The sequence below is a fragment of the Pistacia vera genome, unplaced genomic scaffold, assembly GCF_008641045.1.
Source record: "Pistacia vera cultivar Batoury unplaced genomic scaffold, PisVer_v2 Contig370, whole genome shotgun sequence".
NCBI classification, from domain to species: domain Eukaryota; kingdom Viridiplantae; phylum Streptophyta; class Magnoliopsida; order Sapindales; family Anacardiaceae; genus Pistacia; species Pistacia vera.
Genome location: NW_022196191.1, coordinates 44,024 through 58,386, shown reverse-complemented (window position 1 = coordinate 58,386; position 14,363 = coordinate 44,024). Strand labels below are relative to the sequence as shown.

The 14,363-nt window shown below is 32.7% G+C and overlaps 1 protein-coding gene across 2 annotated transcripts in view; it reads right to left on the bottom strand.

Annotated features, from left to right (window-relative positions):
• LOC116140354 (protein trichome birefringence-like 14) overlaps positions 1 to 13,557 on the bottom strand; it is a 35,653-nt gene extending 22,096 nt beyond the window's left edge. The window contains exon 1 of one of the 2 annotated variants that reach the window (XM_031425994.1): positions 13,486 to 13,557. The gene's annotated coding sequence lies outside the window, so the exon portion shown is untranslated. The remainder of the gene's footprint in view (positions 1 to 13,485) is intronic. The other variant, XM_031425996.1, reaches the window with a different exon arrangement.
• Positions 13,558 to 14,363: the final 806 nt, after the last annotated feature.

Genomic DNA, 14,363 nt, shown 5'->3' with positions numbered 1-14,363 from the left:
CCGTCTATGTTGTTCTATATTTCTCATATATTATTATTTCTTTCTTGTTTGAATTGTAGAGAAATGATTTCTTCTTGTTATGCTTAAGCATACATGGAATGGTTACTCATTTGGAGGAATAATAGAAGACATTAATATGCATTCGATTACTTGTGTAGTGAAGTTGGTCGGAAGTGATCACTCAATTTTACAAGGACTCTTTGATTCTCCTTTCAGCCACGTCATTGTAACTTGCAATTCATCGACATCGGTGGTACTAATTTGTAATGCTTTAAAAACAATTGGCAATTGGCTATGATTTCACATCAGTTGCCATCCAGCCACTGTATTCACAATTCCATAAGTGACAGTTATCTTTGTGGTTTCCAAACCACAACTTCATCCATTGCAAAAAGTAGGCAATCGGAAAAGATGAGAATGAAACCCTAATATTATAAAATGAATTGAAATTCTAATATTATACTACTTAAAACATGAATATGAAATAAGAATGGTTTTACCTACATTCTATTTAAGTTATAACCTCTCATAGTAATAAAATTAGTTAGTCGCAAATTAGGACTATAGAGCTGTTTAATGTTATATGGGTTAAATAGACTGCTGCAATTTCCCATATTTTACATGGATCAGGTGACGGTCTAGTAGAGCGGGAGTGTTGGACCAAAGGGCTGAGGATGTTAGGAGCAATAAAAATATATATATCAATAGGTATAACCAAACATATGGGTTGACAGTGGGAAGGAGGGTGTTGGAGTACACACGACTAGATACATTCAAGAAGCCCCTTACTACGGTTATAAGGAGGGATATCTTTCCATTCAACAATGCCGTATATTAATAAAAATATTTCAAAATGTGATTTTTCTTGCCTTTGAGATGCAAAATACTAAGTTAAATTTTATAATCAAGTTAGTAAACAAATCTTTTTTCAATTGAAATATAGTCAAATTAACTAATCTTTCTTGTGGGGTGAGAGGTGGACGGCGAGCTAAGGAGGTCAGGTAGTGAGGGTTTTGGGGTGATGGGGCTGAGGGGATGAAGATTGGTGGTGTGGGGAAGGTCAACGACAGCGAATACGTGTCGGAAGGAAATTGCTGCCGCACGTAGTGAGGAATAAAATGGAGTTGCGAAATTAAGCAAAAAATCGTCCAAAATTGGGGGTTGTAAGGTTGGGAAAAGTGTCAGAAAAATGATTAAGGATGAATCTGGTCGATTTGGTGAGAAAGACAAATTGTTGGAATCACACCTTTAAGCCGAAAGAGACACTATGGAGATTAGAGGGGTTGGCGATGCAATGTTTTCATCATTTTAGGATTTTAAGGTGTCTTTGAAATTGTAGACACTTAAAAATTAGTTAGTTACTTTTTTTTGGGTGTGAATGGAAAAATATGAACATGGTCTTTCTGTTTTGTATCGTTTATTTATGTAATTCAACAAGTATTAATGAATTTGGGCTTTTTTGGGCCTTTTTGGGCTCTTTGAACCGGTGTGTTTGGTATGCAAAAATTATAAACTTGTTTAGCCCCTCCAAGGTATTTCGTTTGTAAACTATTAGAACACACACACTCTTAAATAATCTTGGACTCCTTTTTGGGGGTGCTTTTTTATGGGGGGCGGGCTGTAGGCTAGGTGACCTCACCTGACTACCCTTGGGCGGCCCTGCAATTTTAAGTTATGTCAACTGGAATGAAACAAAATGTCTGATAAGGATTAGGCCCGTGTTAGGTTTAGGCTCATCCTTTGAATTCCTAGAACAAAATTATTTTTATATATGTATTTTATCAAATGGGCCCCCAAAAAAACAAAAACCAAAAGAACTTATGTTAATGGAAGAATTTGGCTATCTTTGCGGGTAAGTTTTGAGGGAAGGAAAAACGGTTAATAATATTAAGACCTCTGAAACTAGAAAACTAACGCTAGACTCTTGAATTCGTTTCGGGTTTAGAATGCGAAATCTTTTAGGTTGCAAAGGAGCAGAAGTTGTAGGATTTTTTTTAGCCGTTTAATAAGTATTATAGCCTAGACACAATCTGAAAAGGAGAGCAAAGCTCAAGTGCACCAAATGACAGATTGATGTTCCTTGTGGCTGCGAAATTTTGCACAAACCAAGGTGTGTTTCTTGAATTTGAGATTGGATATTTTAATAAGTATTCAATAATAGATTTTCAAGCTTACGGTTGTTTTCTTGAGCTTAAGATTTGAGATTTTAGGTAGGGTTATTTCTGAGTTAATAATATGTAATTTAAAAATAAAGAAATGAAAAGAGGGTTGGTTGTTTTTTTGAAAAAAAAAAAAAAACAAAAACAAAAGTAAAAAAAAAAAAAAAAAAAAAAAAAAAAAAAAAAAAAAAAAAAAAAAAAAAAAAAAAAAAAAAAAAAAAAAAAAAAAAAAAAAAAAAAAACCCCAACAAAAACAAAAAAAAGAAAAAAAAAAAACAAAAAAAAAAAAAAAAAAAAAAAAAAAATAACAAAAAAAAAAAAAAAAAAAAAAAAAAAAAAAAAAAAAAAAAAAAAAAAAAAAAAAAAAAAAAAAAAAAAAAAAAAAAAAAAAAAAAAAAAAAAAAAAAAAAAACAAAAAAAAAAAAAAAAAAAAGCGACTGGACCGGGACCCGCAGGTGGATCGATCCCACCAATGACAAGGCCCGGACAAGTTCGAATTACTATTTTAATGTTCTACCAATCCATAATCTACGAGGAGGTACCAAGTGTTGGGTTAGAGAGCTTTTGTAAAGTGGAGGGTGGTGGTTTTTCCAGGGATTGTGTCGGAATTGAATTTTGGATGCCAGAATCAACTCAAATTTGTCGAAAAAATCAACCAAATACGTGAGATCACACCAGCGAACGAGGGTTTACCAAGTGCTAGGATTTAGATGGATTTTGTAGAGTGAGTTCGGGGTTCAGGTGGTAGTGTCAATTGGAATTTGGCTCCCTGATTTGGCCAAAAAAATCAACCTAATCGCGGCGTGTTCGCTAGTCACAATCGGCGACAAGGGGTTATCAAGTTCTAGAGTAGAGGGGTTTTGTAGAAGGATGACGGTGGTTAGGTGGTGGTGTCGGATGTGAATTTTGGCCTCGGATTTGGGCGGAAAAATCAATTTAGGGTTAGATTGAAGGGGTATTTTGCTAGATTTCAAACCTTAGGGTGGTTATGTATTTTTTAGGGTTTGTTTGCAAGATTTCAAACTTACTGGATCACCTAAGACGCTCGGTTTAACCATCTACACCGAGCAAACCAAGACCTAGCCCCTAGACCGTGTGACACCCGCGACAACCTTGGGTTGAACTAGATAAAGAGAGTATTGAAGTAACTAAAACAAAACTTGCTTAGCTTTTGTAGTCCATAATGCTAATTAGAATAGTAGTAAACTCTAATGCTTTTATGGGCCAATTTTATCCGACTCCTTCACCAACTGTGATAGACAGTGTCTTAGAAATCTAACAGATATTAGCTTCACTTAATGCCCTCACCGTTATTTTGGTAAACTTTGCAACAGCTAAGCTAGGTGTAATACCTTTTCTTTATTTGTTGTCGTTTCTTGGAACCAACAAGATTAAGTAATTTTTTTTTTTGTTTGTTTTTTTATGAACTCTTTTGAACCCTCTTGAAAATTACTCTCTGAGGTTGCCCTTATATAAATATTTATCATCCAAAATAGAAGCAAGGTGAGCTTAATGCGCACGTGACAATTGAAATATGAATCTATTCATAAAAAGAAAGAAGGTCCCCACACGTTTTTTGAATTTGATACCCTATGTATATATAATGTGCATGCTATGCTTTTTGAGAAATTTCATTTAAGTTCCACAATTAGTAAATGAAATCTTTAAAGTTTGTTAAAAGATCTTAGCTTTATTGCTTTTAAATTTTACCCTTATAAACTAAACAAAGTATAAAAAGTATTATTACACCATTAAAATTCTAATATTTTACAACAAGAGACAACACTTAGCAACAAAAATACATAAGAATCAGAGTAAAAAAATAACAACTGAGTTTTGAATATCTTCTAACGTGGGTGGCAATTAAGGAGATTTGAAACACTTCTTGAAAATATCTTTCACCTTATGAGAAAACACGAAAATATTTTACTTTGATACGTCTCTCTCAGTGGGAAGAATTTGCCCTTTCGTGAAACGTTTGTGCCTGTTTTGAGCTCGTTTAATCCAAATCCAGTATTAGCCATTGTCTTCTCATATTGCTCATTTTTCAGAAATAGGATATGTGAAGAGAGAACAGAGAATGAGAAGAGGAAGTGATTTTGGAGTGGTCACAATATTGCAAATTAGCACAAATATATATGGTGTAGTGTTTCGTAGGAGTTGTATTCATAAGGTAAGAAGAGTATGAGAATTGCTATGAAATTAACTTAATATATCGGAAGTGCAAAATGATTCGAAAGAGACAAGGTTGACAATTTTGCCAGTAAAAGGGCCCAAGATTATAATGAAAAGATATTGGAAATTGCAAGGAAGTTTAGGATAATTTTTTGATTGATATAGATTAATCATTCGTTGTAAAATGTGAGTTAATAAGGTTGTGTTTTTGACATTATTTTTATGATTTAATACTCTATTTTATTTCCTCTACATCCTGTAATTTGTTTCTTCCTTCAATAATATAATTCTTAAAGTTGTATTGTTATTTCCTCAACTGTTCTGACTTTGACAAACAAATATCTTCCCATCTCTTGCTAGAAGTGCAAGTCAAAAGCACATGCTTTCTACGATTGACTCTCATTGAAAACCAGAGAATAGCTTTGAAAATATCACATATCAATGACAATTTTTTTTTTTTTTTCTCTTAATTATCCGCATACAAAGACCACACTAATATAAAAATTGTCAACCCTTTGAATATATCTTCCCAGTACCTTCTATTGTTGATTAAACTAAAGTTACAATCAAGTAAGTTAAGGCAAATATTTCAAAGGGTTGACGAATTGTTCACTACTATTACAAAAAAAAAAAAAAAAAAAAAAAAAAAAAAAAAAATTTGTAAACAAAAAATGAAACGGTAGGTTAATTTTTTTAAAATTATAGGAAAGCGATTCGTAATCCCATATTTTTATGTTGGCCCCATTTCTACTCTTAGATAGGGATTAGAAAAATTTAACATTGGTAGTTTTTATACATGTCGAAAATTTCAAGAAGAATTTATAAATTGACAAATATAAAAGGAATGCTGAGATTTCCCTGATCTTAGCCTCTAAGGACCATGAATTATGTGTAATTAAGTTTCATCAATCATCCCTAATTGTTGTGATTGATTGAATGATTTACAGGGCTATTATACTATTACATCACAAATATGTAAAATTGCCCCAATTATACAGGCTATTTTTTTTAATACAAGTAAAATATTTCTACATTCTTCTCAGCATAATTGTCTGTAGTGTGTCTCTGCTTCTCTTGCCTTCTCCCTCAAACTGTGACATACATATGTTCATCTTTTATCTTAGCTTCATTTAATGCCCTCATTTATTTGGTTTTAAGGTTTGCAACAGCTAAGCATAAGGTGGAATACATTTTCTTTCATTTTCGTTTTTTTTTATGTCGTTTCTTCGAACAAATAAATTACTAATAATTTTTTATGTTATTTAGACTATAAAACCTCTTGAAATACGTTCCTCATTGCTCCTCTATTAATATATTTTTCATACCAAATGAATCAAAGTGAGACTCAATTGAACAGTGAACTTTTGAATCTTAATCGAAAAACTAAAAGAAGTGAGAAATTTATTGGTATTAATTTAACATGCAAGAATGAGAGCTTCAGTTTTTTTTTGTTTTCTTAGTAGAAAAAATAAAGCTCTCCTCAGCTAAAATATATAGGTTAAGAAAGAGTATAGAATTGCTAGAAATTATTAATATATCAGAAATCAAAATGATTTAGGAAGAGACCGGTTGACAATTTTCCAAGTAAAGGGCCTAAGACTTGTATCTTTACTTATAATGAAAGAAGTATGTTAAAATTGCATGAGAGTTTAGGATAATATAGAGATGGGATAATTGTGATCATAAGATTAATCATTCGTGCAAAAATTGAAACCGAATTAATAATGTTGGTTGTTGACATTGTTTTTATGATTTCATACCTATTTTTATTTCCTCTTAGCACTCTGTAATTTGTTCATCCTTCAATAATAAATCTTTTAAAGTTGATATTTTTATTTCCTCAACTGTTCTGACGTTTGACAAAACAAATATTTCCCATCTCTTGCTAGAAGTGCAAAGTCAAAAGCACATGCTGTCTACATTGACTTCATTGAAACCAGAGAATAACTTTGAAAAATATCACATATTCAAGAATACTTTTCTTCTTAATTTCCGCATACAACTCCAAATTATTGCCTCTAATTATAATAAAATTGTCAACCCTTTGAAATATATCTTCAGTACCTTCTATTGTTGAATTAAACTAAATTTACAATCAAGTAAGTTAAGGCCAAATATTTCAAAGGTTGTACAAATTTGCACTCCTATATAAATAAATAACTATAATTTGTAAACACAAATGAAACAAAATCGCTATGGTATATTTTAAATAATAGTAGGAAAGTGATTCCTAGATCCATTATTTTTTATGTTGGCCCATCTCTATTTAGATAGGGGATTAGATTTTTAGAAAAAATATTAACACTGGTACGTTTTTATCATAGTAAAAATTTAAGAGAATTTATAAATATCTGAAATCTTTTAATATCTTTGTGATATAAAAGTTGTCAGCCCTAAAACACTCCAAAACTAACAGCTCACCATTTTGTGGTTCAACTTCTACTCAATTTATATTACATGACAATTTTTCATTATATAAAGTAATTTGAAATAGTTTTTTCCAATATAAAACTTATGAAAAAAACAAAAAAAAAAAAAACTAATAAAGAACTCCAAAAAAGATTAAATGGTACGTTGTGCGTTACTTAGGTCTACAAAGAAATGAAATCTGAAATTATTCATATTGTAAGAAGAAATATTGTCTTCTGAAAATTACCACAAGCTTCACATTTATTTATAAATTAAATTCTTTTTTTACCTAGGTTCATTATTTTTCAATAATTGCAAATGTAAAGCTTTTAAATATAAAGTGTGTAGGAATAAAGAATTTTTTTATTAAACTAGATCCTCACTGTAAGTGAGACGGGGACTAAAAATCATTCCCTCTACATAATCAATATATACATAGCCTCCTCAGATTCTTGATGTTCTTAAATATTTGAGCGTGGTATGATGCTATACTTTTAAGTGGTAAATGTAATGAAGGGCGAACATAAATTTATTTTTGTTTATCCAAAAAAGTGATATTAAATTAATGGGCTTTAGACTTTTTAAGATTATTATAGTTTTTTTTTTTTTTTAAGAAATCGTATATTGTTCTACACAATATGATTATTATTTATTTATAAAAATAAAAAATATACAAACTATGTATATATATATTATATGTCATAAAATTGAATAAATCACTCACGATCATTGATATTAATAATAATTTTTATAAAATTATTGTATTTGTATTCAAGAATCTGAATCTTGCTGTAAGAAATTGCTAATAGCTAATGAGAAAATGAAAGAAAGAGAATTAATTAGAATTGACTCTCCCATGGAATTAAACAGTTTTTTGTTAGTTGCCTATATGCTTCAGAAATAAGAGAATTAATTGCATACATGTTTGTTTTGCTATATTGTTCTTTTATATAACAGATAATTATTCCTAAAACTAGATTTGAAGATCAAACTAAAGTGAAGCATGAAAACCAAATAAAATACAACATGAAATAAAATTGTTTTCCTGTGACAAAATGACGACTTACTATTTATAGCGGGAGGATAAATCAACATCAACAAGTCAGGATCTAGTAGTGTCGACCCACTCATCTAATTTTACAATGGTGAAGAGAAGCGTTGACAATTTTTTGTTTTTTAATAACGGGATATCCTAAACCAGTTTTGCACACATCTTGAACTAATCTTCGGGATCTACTAAATACCTAAAACCAAGAATAGAAAAGTCACGATATTATTGGTAAATGATCCATCAAAGTTTGAATCTCAAATCAAATAAGGGAACAAATCTCCTTCAACCAACAATGTAAACCTTCTGTTTGGGATGATTCCAGCAATATTCTTTTCAAATTTATAGTGCACATTTAAGAAAAGTTTGAACCAATTCTATAAATTGCATCATAATTTTGTGCATATTTTTCCCTAAAATTATGGAAACCCACGACCTTATGATCAAACAACTCTGTAAGCAAACTTGGAAGAACTATGATCTTCTCATCTAAGAAAAGAACTACAAACTATATTTTACATACACTACCCAAAAGACTCCTTAAATTTGAGTGATGCGGTAGAGCTGAAACATTTGGAGCGCTCCTACCTGGCAGCCTCAAAGTTTTATCGACCCCAATTGTAAACTATATATGAATGAATTAGACCAATGTCTCAGACCTATTCGACAGTAAAGAAAGCTGAGTTGTAAACGATTATTGATTATCCAAAAACAGGTCCGTTTTGAGCGTTAACGAATCATTAGTTCACGGTTACGTGAATCCTATTAATCAGGAACTATACCTGGAACAAGAAGTTCGTTCATGTGTCTGGAACGCTGGTAGGCACCAGCCAGCCAATCATTGACGCCTTGGTGTGCCTTGATACTGTAACGAGATTGTGAGCATCATCTCTCAAGTTCCGAAAGGAGCGGTGGGTATCAAAATCTTACTCTTGTACCCTAACAGCAGATTCAACAAATTTCATCACTTGATTCTATCTGCTCAATTTGTTTCCTCTGGTTAAATGTGTTGTGATATCCAGCTACCACCGGTTATTCAGTCCCCATTGCGGAAATGTCTGAGAATCGTCCGAAAGAATGTTTATAGTCGGAGGGATGGTCGAGCTGAGAGTCACCACCTAGCACACTGTACACAGTAAATCTTGGCATTCCCAGATTGCAGTTTTTATCTTCATTAGGTTCTCCATTGACATAGGCAACCCCAACGGTTAGCTCTCAGTTTCCCTCTTTCCAGTGAGTCCTGTATTGAGACTAAGACATCAAACTGATGGAGTATTTACATCATGAAAGCTGGTGGACGGTCCAAATGCTGGCAACTCACTTTGGGTCTGCCTTTAAGTGGCACCAAGTCAGCACAGTGTGATGACCGTAATATAAAATGGTGGTATTGGTACAAGGAACGATAACCCAGCCATCAGGACAGCATGCATGTAGTTTGAAGACCGAGTCCCTTCCAACATCTTCAACTTCTCGGATCACTTGTCCACCACTGGCCATACACATCATAGATTGGAATTGCTGCCTGCCCAAAGAATCCCCTACAAATGCAATTGTTTTGTTCCTCATCCTGAAATTCACAAACTATATTCAGAGAACCAACCATCAAAACATTCATTTTTCTTCTAACAACAACATCATATGATCGAAATTCAATAGAAAGGCTGCCTATGAAGGATTTGTGAGTCAGAAAAAAACATATAATGATGCCATTGAGGCCAGGAAAGATACAAAGCAAACAGAAGCAGAAGACTAAGAAGATTAACAACAGAAATCAATTATAGAGGCCAACCTTCGCAAAATGCGATCGCTCAAAACTCTGGCATCCTCACAATCTTTTGGTGCCCACGATATCCCTCATAAGAAAAATCTTTACGTTGGATCATTGACTGCCACCATTCCGATAACCACTGTTTACATCCAATCCAGGATACAAAGGACGCCCTGCTGTCTGCACCAACTACCCTTGGCATAGTTACAAACTGCAAAGTGAAAAGACCGCACATCCTTAGAAACTGGATTAAGACCATTTATAAACATTAAGATTAATAACTGTCCACAAAAGCTTCCTCAAAAATTGGAAAGTTTTGACAGACAGGCATTATATAAGTGAAAAAAAAAAAAAAAAAAAAGGTATTTTCTTAAACTTCTCTCTTTAATGTCTCTTTTCAATAATGTCCTCCCTCATCTTGTTGACAGATAATTTTTTACTGGGACTAGCTCCTATATTCTTGCATTTATTGTTCATTCTATTGTACCAGAAAACAGAAACTCTAGAAGAAAGACATCTGAGGTCCAAAAAACACAAAAGACAGTATTTTCTATTTTTCTCTCTCTTATGATTTTGTAAAAAGTGTGAGACAAGAAAAATATAAACATAAAGGTATTTCCTCTTTCTTTTTCTTTTAAGCACGATTTTCAAGAAAGACTTCCATCTCTTAAAATCTACATTAGATAACTATTAGGCCAAAGTAAACTAGGATAGGATAGGTAGAACTTTACGCTAATGGCTGCTGGCAAACAAAAACCTGAAGGCTTAAACTATAAGTACACAAACCACCAATAATAAGTAGCATTTGCATCTAATGGAAAGCGAGGAAGTCCATCCTCCAAGTAAAGGTGCCATATCCTTCATGAGTTACAAAAATATTGTATGATGTAATCAAATTCTATTCATGTTTAATATGTAGACACAAATCGGACCTAAATAGTAAAACAAACAAAAATTCCACATTCTTTTTTTGAAGGCTGCAGAAGTTACCAATTTCCACATTCTTTCTTTTAAGGTAACTATAAATAACCAAGGGAAATAGGGGTCTCACATTTCCCTATTAATATAGTTACTCATTATGACACATGTAATATCAGTTGCTCCCTTCCACAATTATATGAGAAAAAAACAACAGGAAGTTGACAGTGATAATGTCGAGATATACTAACTCTATAAATAGTTACTCTGTTCCATTCTAACTGAACCTCAATCATGAAGCAAGTCATTAATCACAAGTTCAGGGGGAAAACTATTTAAACAAAAATTGCAATCATATGCAAGAGAGCTCAGAAAATTAACACAGTACAAGCAGCAACATTTGCCCAACTGCATAAGAAAGGGACACTACCTTTCCTTTTGGTTGAGAAAGTCCTCTCCTCGTCACTTTCTTTCCTCTCAGGAATGTATGAGGTTGTAAATTTGTAATTGTGTGTCTGAATCCTTTCACCTGGTCTTTTTGTTTCTTCTGGCAGTTATTGATTCAGAATTTTCTTTCATATTGCTCCTTTGGCCTTATAGATTTAGAGGAATAATTTTCAGCTTCTCATCAAACGCTGAGCCACAGAAAAGAAAAAATAAGTTGCATGAAGAGAAAGAGAAGGAGAAGTCTGGGAACATTCATAGATCCCCACATTAGATCCCATCAAACAACATCCAGGATCTCAAATTTTTCATTAGCCATTAGGTACAATAGTTTTTCTCAGAACACTTTTCACAACTCTTTTCTTTGCTTTATCAATAAATTTATATTCAGTGAAAAGGGGGGACAAAGATATGCAAATACATATTCAGGTAGACAGTTGATCCAAAAACGAACCTGATGAATGCCATGTAAATTGATCTTGGTCTGACGGTACAGTAGTAACAAAATGATTCTTTCGTAAACCAAAGAAATATGGTTGTAAAAGAAGTGTAATTAGAGTGAGAGAAAGATGGCTTCCTCTCCATCTTAATGATTTCCTCTTTCATCTCTGCTTAAACCACAAAATAATAGACTCTGATCAGATCTAATGCATCTTCAATCTCATTTGAGTTTAATTTGTCAGCAAAAATCATCAGCTTCTTCCGAAAAATCTACTCATTCATGAGGCATTTGCTGTATGTTGAAAACTAATCTGTAGCGTTCAACACGATAGAAAAGATAAATAATAACATAGAAAAACTAAGAATCTCACCATACACAAGTCATCAACACTTCACACAAAAGACAAATATGTGAAACACATTATGATCTTGGATATCCAAAAATTTATGCGAGAAAGTTGGACGACCCATCATGATCTATATGACATCCTTCTAAGCAACTTGTTTCAACCAAACTTAATGTCAAAAAAGTGAATAGTCTTGTACGTCCTTCAAATAATGGCCATTTTCACATAACAATGAATGAAATCTTACTAATTCAAGCCTAAATGAAAGCTGTAATTCAATAATATAATATCATTAAATGGTTCCCATTGAAATTCAATATAGATCTTTCAACTATAGTGCTTACATTATCAGATGACCTCCTTGCATACCAGATTTTAGGGAAGTGTAAACTGTAGTGACACCTAGACAGAAACAGTAGAACTAGAATCTCCTTTGGGATTACACCCACCATAGAACTTACTTAGCAAGGGAAGAGAAGGAATTCTTGTCATGAATCTGCTCCACTCAAGGAGGTTCTAGCAAGACTTGATGGATGACCAAGGGATCTGGCTTAGAAGCTCGAGCACACGATACACAAGAAAGTTCGAATTTGTCTGGTGTCAAATGAATTCTTGAGAAATTATAATAAATTTACACATGTTTGGCTATAGGTTGGTTTGTTAGAGAACATCACAAAAGCCTGCATGTAAGTAGCCCTCTATTGCACAGCAACACAATCAGTCACTCAATTACATGCCCACTGTGCATTTCTCAGATTCCCTACTTATCTTGTCACTCGTCCCACAAAAAACCATGTCTATTCCTTACATCCATCAAATTCTCTAACATTATAATAAAATCTGCAAAGAAGCCATTCTTACCAAATAGGCTCCAAGAGATTGATGTGCAACAACAGGGAAAGGTTTATGTTGCTATTAGTACATATTCTAAGATTATGAGGATGATGAGTTTTTCCAGTCATAATAAGTTAAAGGTGAGTATATGAAAACAATAATGCAACTTGAATTAATAAAGTTAAATTTACAAGCACATGGGTTTTGTTGTGGCTCTTCAAGAATATTTCTCTCCTTTTTTTTTCTTTTCTACTTTTTCTAATTTCTTGATTCTTCTTCATACAAGCCAAACTCTACATAAACAGGCACCTTCATGTTTAATATTCATGTCACTATCAGAACAGAGCAACTAATAACTACAAAGTTCACATCAAACAAGTTATTTAAACCCGCATTACCAAAATCTCAATCACAAACTCCAATTTTTTCACCCATTAAAACCTAAAACCCCTAATTTCCAAAATTCATTCCACATATTGCCTCACAAACCACACCCCCTCCTTTCACTTAAATTAACAAGAACAAAAAGCTAAATTATCTTCTAATGCCAAAAAAAAAAAAAAAAAAAAAAAAACCGAAGCATTCACTCACTCTAAAATTTTCGATTACACTGACCACAACCCATATGATTACCATGAACTGAGAAGAGAAAAAAAAAAATATAATCTTTCACAAAAAGTTAAAAAATTTAAATTTGCAGGTCACTCCAACATAAATTTAATATCAAAGCATTTACCAAAAGGCTTATAAATCACAAACTATAAAACAACAATAAATAAACCCATATTCAGCATCAAAAATTGAAGAACTATCATGAAAAACACAGTAATAAATCAACAAAATTACATAAAACTCAAACCCAACTTCAGACCCATCATTCCAAAAGCAAATTCAAGAAAAACACGAGACAATAAATAGCGATATTAAAGGAAAGAAGAGAACCTAAATTCTGGCAATGTTAGATCCGAAAGAAGAAGAAAGAGAGAGATCTTTTGTTTCCGTTTTTTGTTTTTTATTTTGAAAGCAAAAATAATGAATGAATGCAAGAGGGTCCGAAACATAAAGACAACTGTTTAGATTTGGAAAACGTGCGTTGCATGAAACTGATTGTGAATGTGATTGATTTAAATATAGAATCTTGATAGACACCTGAACAAACAAAATTCCCCCTATTTTATTAATGAGCCGTTAAACTTTACATTATATTACTAAATTAACCTTATACAGTTTACTTTAATATGTAATACTTAATCTGTTATTTTAAAACTGTAGAAGTATTTCATATATAAAAGGTTCGTTTGTAACGAACTCTTTTTAGTATCTTAGTAAATGAGTATTTAATCCAACCACTAGTGGGTAGTGGCTCAGGCTCACTAACCAGCAATGGAATTTTGTTAGGACTATCATCCCAATTCCTAAACCTCTCTTTAGGTTTCAGTCAGTCACACCCCAAAGCCAAGGTATGAAAAATTAGCCTTGACCTCCCTTTACATTTGAAGGATTATCCAATACCTTCTTTCCTTGCTGCCAATTGACGGATTTCTTTAGGGTCTGCTTGAGAGTTTTTTTCTCACTAATTTTAGGGGGTTTTTAATTAGACTGATTTTGAGGTGTTTAAAAACCTCCACTTACCAGATTTTTAATAGACTGGTTTAAAAACCCCTCAAAACCGGTGTAGTGTATTTTTGAGGGGTTTATAAAACACCCCAAATCGGAGTGTTTTGGCTGGTTTAAAACTTTTATCCCAAAAAAAACCCTTTTTCACTCCCTTTGCTGCACACAAATCTCTCACCTGTTGACTTCTCTCTAGCACACAAATC